Source organism: Poecilia reticulata, chromosome 2, assembly GCF_904066995.2.
Source record: "Poecilia reticulata chromosome 2, P_reticulata-male-v2, whole genome shotgun sequence".
In the NCBI taxonomy this organism is placed as follows: domain Eukaryota; kingdom Metazoa; phylum Chordata; class Actinopteri; order Cyprinodontiformes; family Poeciliidae; genus Poecilia; species Poecilia reticulata.
In genome coordinates, this window is record NC_088831.1 from 42,993,825 (window position 1) to 43,003,737 (window position 9,913).

Consider the following 9,913-nt stretch of genomic DNA (forward strand, 5'->3'; position numbering starts at 1 on the left):
ATCTTGTATTGTCAATGTATTTTGTGTTTTTGTTTTTCTTTTGCTGGAGTTTGAGTCTCACTCAGACATCTTCATTGCATTCTGTGACTCGAGACGTTGAGGCTGCCGCTAATTAGCTGCTAACATACATTTTATGCATCAGTTGTGGGTAAATGCAGATTTATCATCAGTTGGCTGGACAAAGTTTGCACATTTCTCTGGAGATAAAGGACTTAAATGTCATTCAAAGTGGCCTTAAAAAGGCTTTAAAATGTCTTAAATTCATTTTAAACTAAAAGATGGTTGAGGCTACCGTGAACTAGCTGCTAACATACTCCAGCTAGCTTGCTAGCTCGCTTTTTGCATCTGTGGTGGATAAGTGTAATTTTACTGCCAGTAAATTTGGAAAAAGTGAAGTGGTGTGAATACTTTTATTAATGTGCTGTAAATTGTATAAAAGCTGACTGGGTTTGTGCTTTTCTTTGATTTATTTTGAAGTTTACCTCATTTTTTTACCTTTTGCTATATTTATAAGAGAAACAGTAGAAAAAGTTCTAAACTTGACAAAATAAACACTGAACTAATCAAAACTGATGCATGGCGAATTATTGGTGAATTATCCATACAAGTCTGTGTGGAAAAGATCAATAATATATCAACAGCACAAGTTTGGTGGATTTCTTTTCTTGGAAACTTGTTTCTCTTGTTTCTCTTTTCTAAAAACAGTAACTTATATTGTTTGTATTTCATGGGCATTGTTGCAGTACCTTTGTAGATAAATTATTATTTTATTTTTTTTTTGAGAAATAGGCCAACATTAATCTCATATCTTCACAGTCTTGTTTATATCAGCAAACCACATATTGGGGTCATGAAGTTCCTCTGGCCTGCAGATTTGAAATACATTCACTTTTGCAGTTTGTGCTGCTGTAAAGTAAAAAGTATGGGATTTTTTTTACAGGGTAGAAAACCACTCTGAGAGCTTTTTGACCTCCACGATTTTCTCCCTCTCTGGCTTGAGTGGGGCTGATGATACATTTGATTCGCTTGAAAAATAATGCTTAGCTTTATTATTTATTTTAAAAAGAGAATTTCATCTCATTTCGCTGAGCTGCGGTGGCCTCCGTCTGCCTGGGGCTCAGAAACAGAAAAGCCACCAGAAGAAGCAGGACTCAGAACTGTGCGGATAAAAAAATTGAATTAATAAAAACTGAGATGAGGCTAAGTAACAAGCATTAGGTCTGCCTCCTATGTCTGGCATCTCCTGGGAACTCTTGCAGAGCAACAGATGGTAAACTCTGAGTGACTCAGCCATGTCTCGTTCATGCGCGGTCCTCTACTGGCACCTACTGGCCGAACACGGCAATAACAAGCCCCGAAAGTTAAAAGAAAATAATGCTATATAATGTTATAGAGCGCTGTTTTACCTCCAAACATGCCTGGAAATGACTTTCTTGAATCAGTTTAGCTCAATAACTGAAGCTGAAGCATCTGCTGAGTGACGATGATGAGAAATATGAAGCTCTAATGACAAACACATGTGAGTCTTCCCAGAATCTGGCCCAATCAGACGCAGCAGACGCTAAATAATCTGTCATAGATGTAAAGAAGGACAATGATAAAGCATCAGAATGACAGATGGAGGTGAGAATGGATAGACTGGGAACTAAAAACATGTAACAAATGAAGCAGGCAGGGGAGCTGTGGGCTGCCAGACCCGCTCAATCAATCAAAGCTCTAACAAGACGACGAGCAGCAGCTTGTTGTTACCAAGAGGAGGAAACTCCTCGATCGGAGCACAAACGGATATAAAGGGAGGAACACATGGACAGTTGCTCTTTGGCTGCTGGTTTTATGGGCCTGAGCAGGATTCTGTTTTATTTTGATCTCTCAGTTCGTTGTGTTGCACAAGGCAGCCGATCTCTCTGGTTCTAAAGTCAAAAACAATTCAACTCTCAGAGCTGGGAAACAAATCAGACAAAGATTTTCAGGCTGCATTCCCACCAGCTCTGTTTAATCCGCTTCAGTCCAACTTCAGTCTGTTTGCCTAGAAAGTCCAGTTCATTTATGGAGGTGTGAATGCTAACCGGACCAAAAAGCGAACACTGGTCCACCTACAAATCTCCTCTACAAAAGCAGGAAGTGGACTACAGCTCAGGGCATTGTGGGTAAGTACAACCAAAACAAACGCAAGAATATAGCGCTAAGAGGACTTATGGTCTTTAGTCAAAGACAAAAGATAAATCTTACAACCGCTAAAATCTGACACCACTCCATTATTGTTTACATTTCTTGAAGACGTGTGTTTGTTGGAGGTTTCATGACATTTCCTTGAGTGGTTCATAGGGTAGCGCCCCCACAGGTGAGAAGGGGAACATGTTTTTCTTTGGGTTTAATTGGTTTGTCAGAAAGTGAACCACAGCAGCTGGAAATGCAACAAATGTTACCACTTTGGTCCCCAATCGAACCGAGTCTAGCGGACTATCAGGTGAAAAAACATCCCAACTCTGATCAAATATAAAATATTGGGTGGGAAAATCAGATTTCGGTGGCATTTCCCTGCTATGTGAACGTGGTCTAAGCCAGCAGAGGTGGTTCAGATGGGCAGTACGCATCCTGGACGGAGTTAGAGCACCGCCTGCTGGACGGAGACCAGAACTCCCTGAGGAGTCCGATGGACGGATGGAAGTTAGAAATCCTTTGTTCGCTTTCTCTTCACAAGTCCCAGAGAATCCGTTTCGCAGCTTAAATTGATTAACAAGATTAATTTGAAACTGAGAGACTCAAATAGTTTCCTTCTGCTTGCATCATGAATCATTCGTCAGCTGTGTCGCAAAAGGGCTTGTGCTGTCATCCATTATCTGTTTCATTGGGGAACGCTTATAACCTCAGGATCTTATTAAGATGGAAAAAATGAACAAAATTACTGCAGCTGCTTTAGACAACCTGCTTTGCTTATATCTGCATCCTGAGTGACAGATGCTCTGTCATTTTACAGTCACATCTCTTTCAATCCTTTCAGCACACTGCAAAAACACACTGCAAAAACACACTGCAAAAACATAAAATCACTCCAAGTATTTTGGTCCAGCTTTTAGTGCAAGTGTCTTAATACACTTGAAATAAGACAAAACTAACTTACACCTAACTTTTCAGCAATATATATATATATATATATATATATATATATATATATATATATATATATATATATATATATATATATATATATATTCTGCTCAAAAAAATAAAGGGAGCACTTAAACAACACAATATAACTCCAAGTAAATCAAACTTCTGTGAAATCAAACTGTCCACTTAGGAAGCAACACTGATTGACCCGATGAGGGTCCCTGTTGTCAATCAGTGTTGCTTCCTAAGTGGACAGTTTGATTTCACAGAAGTTTGATTTACTTGGAGTTATATTGTGTTGTTTAAGTGTTCCCTTTATTTTTTGAGCAGTGTATAAACATATATATATATATATATATATATATATATATATATATATATATATATATATATATATATATATTGAGGGAAGTCTGGGCCTCCCTTCTGAAGCTGCTGCCTCCGCGACTCGACCCCGGATAAGCGGCAGAAAATGGATGTATGGATATATATGAGTATTTGTATTACTCTGTATTTTTTTACTCTTACCAGAGTAAAATTTTCTGGTATCTCCCTAGTAAGCCATTGTAGGTTTAACAACTTATCATGCGATCTGATTTTTAATTATATTTCTTATTTAATGTAAACACCTCAATTGCAAAATTGTCTTTTTTCGTCATTAGCAGAATATAGACAAAGTTTTGCACATATTTATCTACTGCTTCTCTCTTTCCACCTTGGAGAAATTCCTCCATCTTCATTTTTAGGAATATGTAAACAGTTTTTCACCTCTGCTCCTCCTGCGTATCTTTCTCTCCTCCCCTTTGCCTCCTCATTGTCTCCCACACCGATGACCTCATCGCGCAGCACTGGCCCCCACCTGCTCCTGTGGCGGGGCTGGAGGGCCCCATGTGGGCGGCCGGGGCGCCGATAGCCAATAGCGCACATTGTGCTGTCAGAGTCCAGCGGGTCTCGATGAGCCATCAGAGGCCGTTTGGAGCAGAGGAGAAGCCGCTGGGGGGGCAGATGACTCGTTCTCAGGGTCTTAAGATGTTCTTTGAGATGGGATGAGGCAGAGGAGAGGAGGAGGAAGGACGATGATCATCCTTTCATCCATAAAACTCGACCTCGAGGCTGTTCTGAGCGGCGTTTTCATGTTTTCAGCTTTCTCCTACAACCCAGAAACACGACTGTCCCTTTAAATTCCCCCTAGATATCAGCATTTACTGGCAAATGGATGTTTTTGTTAAGAAGGTTTAAATTCAGGCCTGACTTAAATTTAGTTAAATTTAAGAGTTTAACTAACTGTTTTCATCTTTATCTGTAAGTTTATTAGCTGTAATAAATATGAAATTAAAACACCCTCTCTGCATACTGCCACTGGTAAAAAATAATGTGTTAAAATTTAACTTGTCGAACTAAAGTTTAGGAAATCCAACTGTTATTTTTTTCAAAAAGGGGAAAATAAATTCCACGTTTGTCTGGTGACCAACAATAGAGCCTTGTGGAACTCCATGGATAAATATTTATTTATGCGGATGAAAAAACTTGATAAAATGGGAAATGTTCTCATATTGTGCAGTAGTTAACAGTAATATTAGAAATTTATTTGGACTCTACTGGGTCATGTGTTTTAATTAAAGTATTTTAGAAGCACAGTAAGTCAACGCAGAATAATTCATGGAGTTGTTAGTCTGCATTTCTGATTAAAACTGAACCACGTAACCTCTGAATACATTTAAAGTAACAGATTTTTGAACAGTGAAGGACATGATTCAGCCCTTGTGTGTGCGCGTAGGTGTGTGTGTGTGGGTGGGGGGTGTATACACACATATTTACATTTTTCAGGCTCCTTCTTGTTCGTTTTCTGAAAGGGACCAACAATACAGCCTTGTGGAACTCCCCTGATAAACATTCATTAATATGAACGAAAAAAGATGATTGAATTGGACTTTTTTCATATTTTGCTGTATTTTACTATAATATTAGATATTTATTCAGACTCTGCTGGGTTATATTTTTTATTTGACTTACCTTAGAAGTACAGTAAGTCATAGCAGAATGATTAATTGAGTCGTTTCTGATTAAAACCGAAGGTTGAAAGCAGAATTTTCCACATAAGCCTCAGAATAAATTCAAAATGACTGATTTTTGAACAGCAAAGGACATGATTCCCCTTGGGTTGGAATGTCAAGGGCGGTGCAGTAGAAAAGCTGCCGTATTGACAACACCATGCCTGCCTGCCTGTGTGCGTGTGTGTGTGCGTGTGCGCGTGGGTGTGTGTGTGTGCATGTGCATGTGTGTGTGTGTGTGTACACACACACATCCACATTCTTCGGTCTCCTCCTGGTTCCTCTTTTATGAGGACAGCAGTCTGAAACTGACACAGCCATTATCCCCCCTGTAGTTGTCCCACACCCCCTGCTTTGTCTCCTCACAAAGGCCTGCAGAAGGTTTTATTGAAGGTTGCTGGTTGGGCTATAAAGCCATGCAGACACCAGGAGAAGCTACAGAAAGCTGGTCTTGGATCAGTGCTTCTCTGAGAATGTTATCGTTACAGTTTGAAGATATTTTTTTTTTCTTTCCTCCCTTTTGTTCTCTGTGTACATCACCCATAATACTTCCATTGACTTCAGAGGACAAGTTAACAATAAACCTCCTTTCGGTTTCTTGCTGCTGCTTATGTTTAAGCCTCAGGGTCAGCCATATTTCTTTCTTAGACAATTGCAGCCAAGTGGAAAGTATCCTGCTTGCATTCAGGTCGCCTCGCAAAGCTTTGGTGTTATAACTCAAAGGAAGGAGTCTCTGCAGAGGGCCTTGCTTTGCTGCATCACCTTCATTAACCACCGCGCTGGAAGCTTCTCTGTCATCCCCGGGTCGATGACTCGCCTCTCCACTCCGGCTTAGCCTCCCCGAGTTTATTTTTCCACTTATCTGTTGTGAGGACAGAGGAGAGGGAGAGAAACGGGAGACATTCGGGGGCCCGAGATGTGTTTTTTAATCTGTTATTCTTCTGTATTGGCACGGGCGTCTCCAGTGTGGGGATTAAGAATCCAGACAGAGTGATGGAGCTCGGCGCTGACCTCGAGGGCGGATGAAGACTGCAGGAGGAGAAGGGAGGAACAAAATAAATCATCTCTGTGGAATGAAAGAGAGAAAGACAGAAACACAAAGGGAATTGTGATTGTGTGTGAAAGTGTGTGTGTGTGAGCAGCAGAGGAACGACGGCGCTGGAAGTGGCAGTGGTTCGGAGCAGTCTTAATCCTCAAACCTGACCTAATAAATCTGAAGTTTACCTCCCACAGCTGCTGAGCTGATAACCAGTGGAGGACGGGCGTGAACGCACGCCGCTGCGCTCGCGTTTCAGCGCCACGCTGATGAAGGAACGAGCTCACATGAAGGGGATAAGAAGTCTGGAAGTGTGTACATTTAGGTCATCTGAAGCTGCAGACACAACGCAGCTTTCAGGCTCATCTTTTAAAACTGTTGCAGACAGTTTGTGGACCGGGTTAAACGGTTCAACAGTCTCTGAACCCAAGGTTATTTCTCAAGTTCCAGAAGTTCAAAACCAGCTTTTATCAAATAGTCTTACTTTTAGGGAGTTTTCACACCTGATAGTCCAGCAGATTCAATTTGATTGGGGACCAATATTGAAACATTTAATTTATTTCCAGCTGGTGCGGCTCTCTTTCACTCTGCACTGTTTAACAATCAAAACAATTTAAAAAATGTGTTCCCCTCCTCTCCTGTGGGGGCGCTGCACCAATAACCACTGGAGGAAATGACATGAAAAACACTTTTGTCACAAAATGTAAACAAAAATGGAGTGGCGTCAGATTTTAGCGGTTGTAGGATTTCTCTTTTGTCTTTGGTAAAAGACCACCAGTTATTTCTCGGGCTAGCTCTAGATTTGCGTGTGTAACTGCATGATCTGTGCCGTTTATTTATATGCATTTAAATATTACCTGTTATAAGAGAACCTATTGACCTAGACAATGTTAAAATTCTCTTAATAAATAATAGTTGTCATAATTAGTTCAAAGATTAGCAGTAGAATTGTGTGTTGGACTCACAGAACTGTTAGCGTGTAGCTCGTATTGTCTAGCTAGCCTAGCTACTAGCTAACATCATACTGTTAGCTTGTAGCAAACAGTCAATGTGCCCTCTGGTGGACAAAAAAATACCTTTATTTTTCTAATTATAATTCAGTGTTCATGGGAAACACAGATTTATGAATCTGTATTTTCTCTCGTTTGGTTATTGTACACCAGCATATGCTCTTGATTTTCTTGCTAAATGTGGTTCAACAGTTTTTATCCTTATTTCTTATGATTCTCTTTAAGTCATATATTTTTATAATTAAATTGACAGAAGAAGGGAACAAAAATACCCTTTCTGGAAGTATTTCTTTTAGCACATGTGCAAATTAGCTGGTACAGCTCGTGCTTCTGGAACAGACTGTTTGTTTTGCTTGTATTTACCCAGAATGCCCTGCTGTAGCTCACTTCCTGCTTTTGGAATGGTCTCCGGTGCAATTGGCATTCGCATTTGTATATTTCTGTTTCTGTGAGTTTCTAAGGGTCCTCCCACAACATTTCAATCAGGTTGGGGTCTGTACTTTGACTGGGCCATTGTAAAACCTTAACCTTTTATGATCTGATATTCTATTTACGTTATTGCTGCTTTGTTTTGTTTTTTGGGGTTTCTTTCATTACTCTTAAGCATTACACAGTCTGATCCTGGGGAAATTTGCTGGGACCTCCACTCCTGGGGTCTAAAATGTTTTATACTTGAATTTATCGTTGCTGGTGTGTTGAAGGTTTCGCTTTATGAACCTCCTTTACGTTCCTGTTCACCTCCTCTTTGAAGGCAGTAAATGAGGAGGATTACTTTTTATGATTTCTGTTATCTGTCAGGGATCTTCCCCAGCAGTGAGGAAACACAAACGATAAAATAAATTCTAAACTGTGTGAACCGTGACCACAACCACATGGAATGAGACATTCTCTACTCAAACCATCAGATTCTCTAAGAAAATCCCAAACTAAATAGTTGTACATCTTTCTGTTTTTCTAACTCAGTGGCTTCTTTTGAATGTTTTTCCTTCTCAGATATTCTCAAGGTAGATTTCATTTTTCAGTGAATTTATCTCTACACGTCATTTCCACTGTTTCCAATTCTTCTTGGATTCTTGGATCCCATTTTTTTCATCAATATCAATAGATAATAAATCTGATAGAATATTCAAATTTCAATATTTGAGATATTCATGAACTCCGATACAGAACTGCACAGCATTCTGGGAGACGTAGGCAGAGGAAAGACTTTAGCTGCTCAATCTCTCACAGTGAGCTAGGCTAGGTTGGTGGAATCAACTAACTCATTCTTTAGTTACCAGGCAACGGCCTGCTGAGTAACTTTGGTTACCTGGCAACGGCCTGCTGAGTAACTTTGGTTACCTGGCAACGGCCTGCTGAGTAACTTTGGTTACCTAGCAACGACCTGCTGAGTAACTTCCACAGCAGCAGTTTAAGGTTTCGCCTCTGCTCCTCATTACTGCTTAAAAATAAGCAAAAATTTCATGTTTAAAACAAAAAACTAATCAGTAGTTATTGATATTGACTGATAAGAAATGTTTATATCGTAAGAAGTTTTTCAGCCGTATGTCCAGAGCTACTATTTGATTAAACAAAATTTTGAAAATTTCTTCTAAACTCATCAAGTCTATTCAAAAATACTTTATTTATTTATTCAGTGGCTTTCTGTGTATTTTGCTAAATATTTTTTTAATAATTTGACCAATACTTTTGTGAAAATTGGTAGGTTGCAGTTATATCACAGGATATTACGTTTTTATTTTTACTGCAGATTCCACCATACATTTTTACTCCGTGTTTGGAGCGTTTTTGTGTATGTGACCCCTGGGTTTCTCCGCCATGTTGTCCTCAGAGTTTCGTTTTCTTCCCGCTGTCTTGTTTGTCCAGATTGCTTCCTGACTCAAGGTCATCCCTCCCTGCTCTTCCTCCTCTTCCTCCACGTATTGAAGCCACTCGAAGCCAAGGTTCTTGGCTGTTAAAAGGAAAATCGATATCCCTCGGTGCTGTAATGTCCCTCCAAGCGGCACCTGCCAAAATATTGATGCTGTATTCATGGGAGAAGGAAGAAGAACGGAGAACGGTGAGAGCAGCTCCTGATTTATGCAGCTCGCTGTTCTCATTAAAAGCTGCAAAGCCGCTTTCCAAATCTGACGTATGTTTGAGTCCCAGCTGCAGCTTCGCTGTAAATTGTAACATTTTATTTAATTAAAAAGGATGAGTGAAAATAACTTTACTTTGGTCAAGGGTTGGTAACACACAAATAAACTTGATCTGGTGAATTTTGGGGATTTAACTTATTTTTACTAATAAGTTGACGCCCTTTTGTGGTCCAAACGTTTAAAAAATTAACTTTAGTTTGTGTGAGAATGGGGAATTGCCCAGACAGGTATCCCATAATGCATTGTGCCACAAACAGCAGCTATTAATTAAACCATTTTTTTATTTGTAACAAAATTTTTGTTTTAGTGTGTTTCAGATTAAAAGCTTCATCTATGCAAAAAAGCTTTGAGTGATGAAAAATTATAATTCTACTGGCAAATTATTTCACTAATAAGATGGAAAAAGTATCTTATGTGAAATAATCAACAAATGGAATTTCTCATCAATATTAACTTAAAACAATCTGAAAAGTTGCCTTTAAGTTATTTTTGTCTTATTTCAATTGAACTGAGATGTTTGAACTATTAATTATTTGTAATATTTGGTGGTTTTGCAGGATGGAAAGA

The 9,913-nt window shown here is 39.4% G+C and overlaps 1 long non-coding RNA gene across 1 annotated transcript; it reads left to right on the forward strand.

The window, feature by feature from the left end:
* Positions 1 to 1,538: 1,538 nt before the first annotated feature.
* Positions 1,539 to 9,466, forward strand: LOC103461809 (uncharacterized). The gene is made up of 2 exons (XR_533213.2): positions 1,539 to 2,147; positions 9,075 to 9,466. It is a non-coding gene; the product is annotated as an uncharacterized LOC103461809 (long non-coding RNA).
* The last annotated feature ends 447 nt before the right edge of the window (positions 9,467 to 9,913 follow it).